An 11,288-nucleotide genomic window follows, 5' to 3' on the forward strand; every position below is an offset into this window, starting at 1 on the left:
ATCTTTGGTAAAATCAGTTTGAATCTGATATTGCAGAATTCGTTTGGTGTCTTTATGGCATTCTTCCAAATACTGTGGTTCAACATATTTGTTGCCAATTAACTGAATAAAATGTTTGTGGGTATGTTAGAAAAACAATAACTAATCGCAGTAAAAAAAACTAAAAATAAGCTTTAAAATAATTAAATCATTAAGCAATTTTATATAAAAATTGTTACTTTACAAGATCACAAATAAACAAAGTCAAATATTAAGAAAAAACGTAAAAGCATTGTTCAGATTGTATGTACAAGTGTTTTATTAATTTAAGTGTTCATGCTCAAAGGCTGAGCAATGTCAGTTTAGAGTTCTGTGTCTTTAATTTTTGTGAGTTGTTTGGCATTCCCTTGTGTCTGCACTTAAAACGGAAATCACCACCGGTTGTTTTGCCTTTCCAAACCATCACATAATTCAGATGCAAGTTGTAATCCAGCCCTTGTCCAATTTTCAGAATCTTGATAGTCACCCAGAACAATCGTACCCCCACTTAATAGCCCTTTAGCTACTTTGGGCCCCCATTTACGCAGATGAGTACCTGTGTTTGTCTTAAAAAAATAAAAGAAAGCACAAACTTACAAAAAATACGCTTTTTTGTCAAGTTTTATGTATGTGTTTTTGTCAAGTTTTAAGTTGAATTCTTTGTTATCTCTATAAATATTAGGCTGTGATCTAATTGTTTTTATAAGATCAGTAAATTCTACAAACTGTTGCTCAATACTTCTGCAGATTTCGATGTTTTTGATTTCCTGTGTCATTAAACTTATTTGTTCTTGTTTATAGACATTGTGTAACATCTCTAGAACGGAATCTTCCACTTCTTTGCCATCACATAACTATATAAAATTACAACAGAACTTACCTTTTCATCCAAAGTTAAAAGATTTTATAGCAGGTATGTAAATAGAGCTTACTTATAACTAAAAAGCTAAATTATTGTAAATTAATTACGTTTTGTAAAACAATAAAAGGGATTTTCAATACAAGACAGTAAACTCTTAATATAAGTAATATTGTTTGTAACAGAAATATGATAAATAATACCTGATTCATTTTTTGCAAATAGTTGGCTTTCATTTCTTAAAGCATAGCATTTGCTCTTTCATTTAGGTTTTGCTACAAAAACAGTTTTTATTTGTTAATGCAAACAAAAAAAAAATCAGCAAATATACAATTTTTTATTAACCAGAAATATATATATATATTTTATACCTTATAGACTGCATTTTGCGAATCCAAAGTTGTGAAATGTTGATTGATTTTTCGTTCAAGGTTGTTTTTAATCTCTGTTTTTTCTGTAAGTAGAAACTCTTTTGCCTCTTCTTTAAACTTGCTCAAAACTTCATTCTCTACCTGGTTATGAAGATCGTTTAACTCATTTCCTTCCCTAAATTTGCCTTGGATGTGCTGCAATAAGACATTTTATTCAAGAGTTTTAAAACATAATTACTTAATATAATTTATATACCTGTTGCATTTCAATAACATAACAGTTGAAAGCACTTTCATTAATTTATTTTATTCGGTTTACAGCCTTGGTCTGTAAAAAAACAAGTTGATTTAACAAGAATAACAACCACCAGTTTCTAATCTTTTACAACTTATGGTTTACAATATATTTTGTTTATTAGCTAAAGCATTTTCGTTTCATATCCTTTATAGGATGACTTTTTAGTCAAATCACTCGTCAATTATCATGCCAATCCAGTACCACAAAACATAAAGGTTAACAAATAATTTGTAAATTACAAGCACCTTGTTTTTGTTGTTTTTCAGCCTATAATTTTTTAGCAAATCTTCAGCAACATCTGTATTAAATTGGTTTTTACATTCAGCAACCATGTGGGCGTTCATATCAAGTGTGTCGAACAACTTTAAAGCTTCTGCCATGCATTCGTTGTGAGCTTCCCAAAGTTTTGTTGGCTCAACATATTTGTCTTCACATTCCTACAAAAAAGCAGTTTTTTAACAAATATAAAAATATCTAGAAAACTATTTTAAAATTTGTCAATATGTTGACTATTGAATACTGGTAAGACACATTGGCATTGTGGGTTAAACTCAACTCATGATATCAAACATTGGCGTTAATTTTATTCTAACTCACAACTTACTTTGTCCATCAATTTCGAGTATTTTTCCTTGACTTTGTTCATTGTTTCTAGTGTTTTTGCTTTAGCCAGTTTCTAAATATACAATAAAATATATTGTTTTAATAACATGTCCTATTAATATAATATTAAAATAATAAATAAAAAGCCTAAACTATAAAAAAGCATTATTAAACTTTATATATTATTGTGTCTGACAAAAGGGGTAACTATTTAACCAATAAAATAAATAAAGAATTTTAGTCAAGTTCATAAATACAACATAAAATAACTTTGTTAATTTCGTTGGTCTGTTTACACTTTAACATTTCATCATTTAGTTCGGTAAGAAGCATTGATTTGTATTCAGCACGAACACCAGTGTCTATCCCAAGGTCAGAGCTTTCGAACTGAGCTAAAGATATGTCATAAGCATTTGCATGCTTTGCTTCAAAACTTGCGTCATCAAGATCAACATCACCACACTGTAAAACAATATTGTAATCATAATTTGAAATGGCTTTGAAACAGCTAATGAGTTATATTTTAGTATTAAGAATAATGGATATATTTTTTTAACCTTATGTTAAACAAATATATGGGAACTATCTAGGCTTTTAATTGCTTGCTGAGCAAGTTAAAAACTGTTACAATTGCTACTTTACTTTAAAGTAAAATATAAAAAAGGTTCTTACCTCATTCATGCAAGCATTATAGCCTCCTTTGCAACTTATTGACAATTCTGACAATTTTCTATCAAGTTCAGACTAAAAGCAATAAAAATAACTTTATTTGAAAGTTGATACTGTTTCAACTTGATATTGTGTGCACTTGGTTTGAAATTAGGTATTTTTTCTAAGAAGCAGAATTATAACTTTATTTTATTTTTTTATGCAATGTTGTGTTAGCCAAAATTTTTTTATTAATTACAAAAATACAGAATGTCATAAGGTTAACTAAAAGGTTGTAATGATAAAAAAATCTTTTTAAAAATCTTTTAAAGTATAAAAAAATTACCTTTTTATGAGAATTAGTTGCTATAAAAGCTTTAAAACATTTTTTCATTTCTTTGTCGAGTCTTTCTCTAAATTCTTGGGAGAGTTTAGGGTCTAAATCTTTCACCTTTTCATTGAATGCTTCGATAACTAGGTCATGGCTTTGGACATTCCGTTTTTCGAGTTTTTCATCCTCCAAAAACTTTCCATTACTTTCCTTAAAATAACAAATATTTAATTATTTATATTAAACAAATGTAGTAGTTTGTTACCCAATAAAGAGTGGAGTTTTAAAGTAACTAAATGTATAAATGAGTTTTAATTGTATGTTTGCAACAACAATGATTAAGTTTAATTTTAAATATACCTGCTCTAAGTTTGATTTAAAATTCTCTGCCATTTTTATAACAATATCTCGTAATTTTTTCTTCAGCTGTTCCTATTAAAATATAAAAAAGTTTATTATACATAACAACAATTTCTTTTTGTATTGGAATCTTCAACATTGTAAAAACTATTTCATGTACAAATAACCCTTAGGCAAAAGTGAAACCGACAGCATGGTGTAGTGGAGAAAACACTCGGCTTCACTACATGTGGTCCTGGATTCAATCCCCACTGTTCTCATGATGTAGCGCACTTAAGTAAGGCGCTATAAACAGTATAAACTCCTGTTCATACTATTTTTATGTACCAGCTTATTATTTGGGCAATTATTATCTATGATTTTCCAAATTACCAAAGGCAACCTGAAACTGGGTCAGATGAACAAATGTTACTCTACATTTAAGCCGTAAAAAAAAATAGTAAAGAAAAAAGTAAAAAGACAGAGTTTAAAATTACGTAAAATGTTTTATTCCTCTCTGTAAAAAAGGTCAAGTTGTTGGTCAATTAATTCTTCAAGACTTATTCTCTTCATTTGAACAAAACTTTTATCTCCAAGTTTAGGAGCTTTATCATAAACAGCAAGAGCCTTTGATTTACATTTATCATGAAGCACTTGAAGGTTTTCTTCGTATTGCTGGCACGACTATAACAAAGTAGAATTTATTATCGTTTTTTCGTATATATAAATTTATCCTTGATGTAAAAAGGTTAAATGGGTGACCTAAACATAGAGTAACAACATTTACCTTAACCCAGTCTCAAGTTGCCTGTGGCAGTTTGGGATATTATAGATTATAATTGGCTGATAATTGAGCTGGTAATTTGGTGCTGGTTTTGCAGGAGTTCACACCGTTTATAACGCCTTACTTTAAAGCACTACAGCATGAGAGCGGTGGTGATTAAACCCAGAACGTAGTGTAGGAAGTGTTCTGACCACTACACCATGCTGCCGGTTAACAGCCAGAAAAAAAAGAAAATGGAACACTGCATTATAAAAAAAGGGTTAATAAAAATTTCACAAACCTTTTTCATATTTTCCATGTAATGTTGTTTTGTCTTTTGAATTAAAGCCACAATTGCTGCTTTTTTGTTTGCCTGAACAGAACAAACACTGTTATGTTACTAAAAGTAAGGCAATGTATTACATAGACTGTAAATATGAATAATTTTAAATGCTTTAATCTATTTTGGAAGAAAAATAGAATTCAAAACAAACTTTAAAAAAGAAAATATGCACCTCCACAATGGATTCTACTTCGGGCATTTTTCCACTTTTGAAAATGTCAAAATAGGCGAGAATTAAATTGATTAGATCACTTCCAGTAACATCACAGTCATTGTTTTGTTTTACAACAATGTTGTGAGGTTGAAACAATTGCTTTTGTAACTTATCGACATATTCCAAGAATTGTTGATCAATATCTTAGAAAAAATTAATAAATAATATTTTGTTAATTTAAGATATAAAATAAATATTTTGAGATCCTAATTGGTGTGCAAACCTTCAAATGGAATTGAAGTTTCCTTGTCGTCTCTTACAGCTATTTTCATTCCAGGGTGGGGCATCAAAAAACAAGACAAATCAGTGAAATATTTGTTCATGTTGTCTCGTATTTCAATGATTTCTTTGCTTTCACTTTTGTTAAGAGTTTTCTTTAAATATTCACTGCCACCTTGTAATCCTAATTTTATATCTGCATGGGGCCAATCTCTAATCAGAAACATCAATTTCTGGCAAAAAATAAATAATATTTATAAATGTAATAATTTGTATTTTTGTTTATTAAATAACAACAAATTTACCTGAAATGGGGATTGAGTTTGAATATTTTTGTTGTTTTTTAGAAATTCTTGTTTGGCAGTATTTCCATAATTTGCAAATAACTATGAAAGTAAATTAATGGCATAAGTTAAGTATTGAAAAGACCTTAAACTAACTTTTAGATTTTTTTACTGTATGTTTATGATATAAATATATATCTGTAGTTAGTTTTTAAATTTTTTATAAAAACAGTAAGAATATTTTTATAAAGCATAACTCACATGTAAGTTTTGAAGGTCGTTACAGTTTATTTCTTGAAAAACATTGTAGATTTGAACTGAACCAATTAAAGTGCTCAAAGCAAAAATAACTGATGAAGATTTTGTGTCTGAAACCAAATCGAATGCTCCTTGAGTGTCCATAAGAAACAAGTTGATCTTAAAAAAATTTGTTAATTTATTTCTGATTTACTATTTTGTAAAATACTTAACATTACTTATTTTTATCATTTTAGTAATTTTTTTAGCAGATAATATTTCTAAGGTTTACATTTCCTAGTTATACTTGTAATAAAAAAGATATAATCTTTTTCTTTTTTTTGGATGTTATTGCTACAGAAGTGTGGTTGTTCAGATGTGAGGACTTTGGGGTGATTTTTAAATTTGTTTTAGAACTCAGAACTATTTATCGAAGTATAAAAACAACTTACTTCTTTTCCATCATCAGTAGTAAGAGGTATTGGTTGGTTCCAAATCCAAATCCCTTTTGTATCACTTTCATAACCACCTCTCCAATGGAAACCATTCTCTGGGTTTAATATTTGAGACTGGTCTGTTGCCCACTTTTTGTGCTAACAAAATATTTTCAAATATATGAAAAGTTTTTTTATACAACTATACTATTACGAAAAATAACACTCTTTGTTATTTGAAAATATATTAATTTAACATCAAAATTTTATTGCCAAACAAAACATATGTAGCGAATTTTAATTAATTTAAAGAACTGTCTGTCTTTAGTTGTTGGTTACATGAATATAAAATTATAGCTAATTCTTACAAAAGTAGAACAAAATTTTAGTAGAACGAAATTGCCTAACTGTTTTTAAAACGAAAATTTGCACTTAATAAAAAGCAAAAATAAATTATTAAAAAAATGATTTAGAACCAGAAAAACGATGTTAGAGTTCCAATGTGAAAAGAGTTGTTAAATAAACTTTAAATTCAATAAAGAAGTCATAGTAAAATGCATTGGAACTCATTGTTAAAATAGAGAGGAAAAATACGCCAAAGATTGACAGTAAATAAATAACAATTCCATTTCAAATCAACATCAAAAAAACTGTTCGTTAAAAAAATTAAAAGTTAGCTTAACGGATTTATCCAAAATAATCTACACATACCTTACTAGACCTTAATCTGTGCAAGAAAAGGTTTAGAAGAAAAGATTTTCCTTTCCGAAATGCTCCGGTCAAAGAATATAATGCAACTGGTTTATCTTTGACATTTGGATGACCAAATATAACCTCTAATGCTTCTGTGTTTAATTCAAATCCTCCCTTATCACTGCCCGTAACATTTATTGGACTAACAAGTTGAACTGGTCCAATTTTAAAGAAATTTTCTAAAATTATAAATATTTACAAATTCAAGATTGATATAAATGTAGTCAACAGCAAGATAATAGTGGAAATTATACCTAGTTAACTATTTATATTTTAAACCTAAGTATCTGGGTTTTTTATTAAGGCTTAATAAACGCAATATAAATATTTTAAAAGCGTTTAAGTATCTAATAATTTTACGTTTATTGTTTGTACACGTGGTTATGTCAACAAAACTTATCTATGTCACTTGATCAATATAAATAAAGGTTGTCAATATAAAATTAATAAAAGTTTGATGACTTAAATGTTTTGTAACAACTTACAATCTACAATTACCTTGATTTCTGTTAATATTTTCAATCAAAGTTAATACAATTTCATCGTTTACGATGGGCGAAACTCCTTTAAGAAAAAAAAATTTACTCTTTTTAGTTTAAAATTTATTATACCAAGAAGTTTCCTTTTATTTTACCTGTTGCATAAATTATTTTACCTGTTGCATAAATCGCACTTCTTATTTGACTTTCGCTAAAGCCCAGGTTTTTTAGATGTTTAATTAGATCAGAGAAATTGTCTCTTTTTCTAGAACTCATATTTTTTTTTTTATTCAATAAATAAATCTGTATAAAATGTGATAAAATATTGAATCATAGATTTCTTAAACTACCTTGATACTCTACACTCTAATATAAACGAAGTATAAGTTTACTTTTTATTTTATTAAGGTAATATTATTATTATTATTATTATTAAATGCATACATATTTAAATGTCTAAAATATTTACTCACCTTTTGTATTTTGGGTAAACCTTTATAGATTTACTAGTGATATAATAATACACTTATTTTTAAAAACATTATTAAACTAAAATATTTTATAATATATTTTTAAACTTGTTTAGGTATTAGCCTAACAGTTGTCATTTAAAACCTTTTAGCTTTTGATAATTAACACTGTTAACCTTTGCTTTAATGTTTTATTTTATATAAAATCACTTATAATTTTCAGGTAGTTGTCCTTATCTACTTTGCTTAATTTATAATATAAAAACCTTTTGTTACTAAGTCACAGTTAAAAATTCTATTTACCTGCTTTTTTTTCATACAAGCTATAAACTTTTATCGGGTGTTTGTACCTGGCGCCTGTAAACTAAGCTCCGGAAAATTTTATGATTTATTTGTCTTTTCAGTATTTTATAAAAGATTGAACAAGCATCAATTTTTTGCACTAGGTTAACTTATCAACGTTAACAAAAGTTAATAATTTCTTTAATAAATTATTATTTGGTTATTATGTGCAAGCAACAGCACGGTTCCATAGTTTAAAACGTTTATTTTTTAACGCTCAAATTAATTAAAATGTTTTTTTTTATGACAGGCTTTACATTATTAAAAATTTACTGTCTTATACAATACTGCTGTTTAAGTACCCTAACCGTGCTTTAGTTGCTTGGTAATTTTTTTATAGCCTAACATTTTGTTTCGTGCACCTGTTGCAGAAGATTACTAAATTTGGCAAAATCTTTTTTTTATTTTTGTATTGTATTGTAAGGGTTGTTATTGTAAGGAGTGGTAGTAAAACATTGAAATTGAACATACTTGTTTGAAAAGCTTTAACTTTGCTTTGATCTCTTGATATTTATTCACTCCCGAAGTTTTTATTATCTGGCATAAACGTAAATTTTTTATTACCTTAAAAAACGAATCGGTTTTATGGCATGATCTATCCTTTAATACAACTTATGTGTTTGCTTTATCTTGCTGTTGCTTCTGATGCTACAACATTTATTTTTTTAGTTTTGATATGTCGTTGTCAGTTTGTTTAGTAAGTAGTATTTATTAAATCTGTGAGGCTACGTCGTACCAGTAGGCGAAACATATATAACAGTTATAAATCAATTTTTGATCTTTTAAGTTTAATTTGCCATACATTCAAAATATTTTATGTACATTAAACACAAAACTTATTTTTAAATGGGGCCAAGTTTTTCTTATCATCACATTTTTTTAAAGCAAGAACTGTATTATAATACTACAATACTAGTTTAAACTATATACAGTAAATTGAATGTTTATTGTCTCAAGAAGAAGAGAAAACAACGATTTATTTTTATGTTGACTAGTCCTTTGTGTTTTGTTAATATAATTTACACAAAGCTTCCTTCTAAAAAAGGAGAACTGTTCTCTAACGTATAAAAAAAATTTGAAGGGCGCCTAAGAAAGTATTACAATATAAAAATATAGGTATATCCTTAGGAATAAAACTTTGCAATTACAAATTTTGCGATAAAAAAGGTCATGTTTTAAAAAAAAAAAGTGTAAATGTGTTTTTGGGTTGTTAAATTTTAAAAAAACTTGTAAAAACAATAAATATTAGAAAGTGATTTAAAATTTATTGTATTTTGCAAAAAAAATTGAACATGGCTTGTTTAATAGCATAACTTTTTACAACTTTTAAAATTTTTGTTTTTCGTCCTATTTTTATCTTAATATTGAAATTTGATTTTTTTTTACCTTTTTTATATTTGCTTACAACAAAAATAGTTTGGTAAAAAACTGTAAAAATTAAATTAAAAATGGGCAACATGTTCAGTTTTTATTTGACAACATTGTGTTTTAACTTTTTAACACGCGTTGTGTTAACGTTGTACCAATTTGCTAACTGAGTAATGTTGAATTTAATTTCTTTTTAGTTGTCAGCATCAATTTTGGAAAACCAATTCAACTTTAAAGTCCATTTAATGTTTTAGGCAGCATTAAAGAATGACTGGAATTGAATACAAATGGCTTTAAAAGTACCGTTTGGCAATTCAAACTGTCAAATGTTAAAACTAAACCAATTGTATTTTTTGAACAAAGCATTTGGAATGAAAAATCGTAATTTTTCTTGCACAGATTAAGGTAATGTACTTTGTTTTTTTTATGTTGTTTCATATAATACGCTAGAAAATATGTATTAACTATCATTGTCAGTTAATTTTACAAACCCAATTTTATGTTCTTTTTTTTACAGTGTTAGCTACTTATTTTTAAACAAAGCTTTCTATCTTGCGGTAAGATTGGTTAAAAGACCAGTTACAAAAAATTAAAATCAGAGAATGGTTTTCATTGGAGATGTGATAACACAGAGTGAATTGGACTCAAAGCCAACCATTTCCAATTACTACTGTTAATGAAAAAGAAGAATCTTTGAAAACAGTATATTTTAGTTTTTTATGTGTGGTTTTTCATTTTTTATACTTTTTTGTGTTTATTTGCAGAATAATTTTTGTTGGACTCACAAAGAGAATTTAATTTTGTCACGGACATCAGAGTGTTTATCAGTTAAGCACAAGAAATTAACAGTAAGGACCCTCAAAATTTAATGTGAGTTATTTATATGATCTTAAATTATTAAAACTAAGATATGGGAACAATATTTACCTTAATTAAAACTGGGTAAAAGTGGAAATTATACTTTATAAAATACCATACGATTAAATTCAAATATACATTGTCTGACACCAATTGTTAAAATTTAAAACTGTGTAGTTGTTTTCTAGTTATGATAATGTAGCAAAACAAATTTTGAAAATACAACAAAGATGAAAGCCATGTCGTATTCCAGGTAATTTTGTGTTGAATAAATTTATTTAATTCTTATTTTAAATTTAGGATTGAAACAAATATATATTGTAATAATATATTTTTTTACTATTGTAGGAATTTTTTTTCTTGTCAGGGATTGAGCTGATTCTGACAATACTTTAGATCCAGTTGGTGGCAGAAAGTACCCGAAAAGAATGCCTAATAAAAATGAAGGAGTATTTGTACTTCCAATTTACATTTTTGTCGTTAACACTGCAAAAACATTTTGTCAATTTCATATTGGATTTTTTAAAAACAAACTTAATTGATTTCATGCTTTATTTTTTGCCTTACAAATTGCCCTTTTCTTTTACTTTGTCATTGTAGCTGTATTTCTTAAGACACAAATCGATTCAGATAAATTGTCTTTATTTTTTGAACTCACCTTGTTTATCTAATAATTTACTCGACTAAGTCCATTAACCTTAGTAAAGATCTATGAATATTCACAATTGCTTTTTCTAAAAGAAGTTTTGTCCTTGCAAGTAGACTACCTTTGGTTTAATTTTTTAAAATACAGCAAACTTGATATAAATACTTTTAAACTGGGATATATCTTAAATAATACAGCCCACTGTTCTTTTCATTTTTAAGCCAAAATTCTATTCTCCAAAAAAAATAAATTAAGGTCTAAAAAAAGGCAAAATAAGATTACTATTTTAAGTGTGCCAGCAAATGAGCCTACGACGATGCTGTAATGTGTCATTTGACTCGTGTGTGTCAAAATTTTCTCTTTTTTTAGGTATTTTTCGACTGGATCTTTTTCCCCTTTATATTTTACAGG

At 27.3% G+C, this 11,288-nt stretch overlaps 1 long non-coding RNA gene across 2 annotated transcripts; it reads left to right on the top strand.

Annotated features, from left to right (window-relative positions):
• Nucleotides 1–9,504: 9,504 nt before the first annotated feature.
• LOC145752994 (uncharacterized) lies at nucleotides 9,505–11,190 on the top strand. Of its 2 annotated transcripts, XR_014283799.1 has the most exons (5): nucleotides 9,505–9,778; nucleotides 9,891–10,075; nucleotides 10,138–10,243; nucleotides 10,420–10,484; nucleotides 10,580–11,190. It is a non-coding gene; the product is annotated as an uncharacterized LOC145752994 (long non-coding RNA). The 2 variants fall into 2 exon arrangements; XR_014283798.1 differs by having other exon boundaries at nucleotides 9,891–10,243.
• Nucleotides 11,191–11,288: the final 98 nt, after the last annotated feature.

The sequence above is a fragment of the Corella eumyota genome, chromosome 5, assembly GCF_963082875.1.
Source record: "Corella eumyota chromosome 5, kaCorEumy4.1, whole genome shotgun sequence".
NCBI classification, from domain to species: domain Eukaryota; kingdom Metazoa; phylum Chordata; class Ascidiacea; order Phlebobranchia; family Corellidae; genus Corella; species Corella eumyota.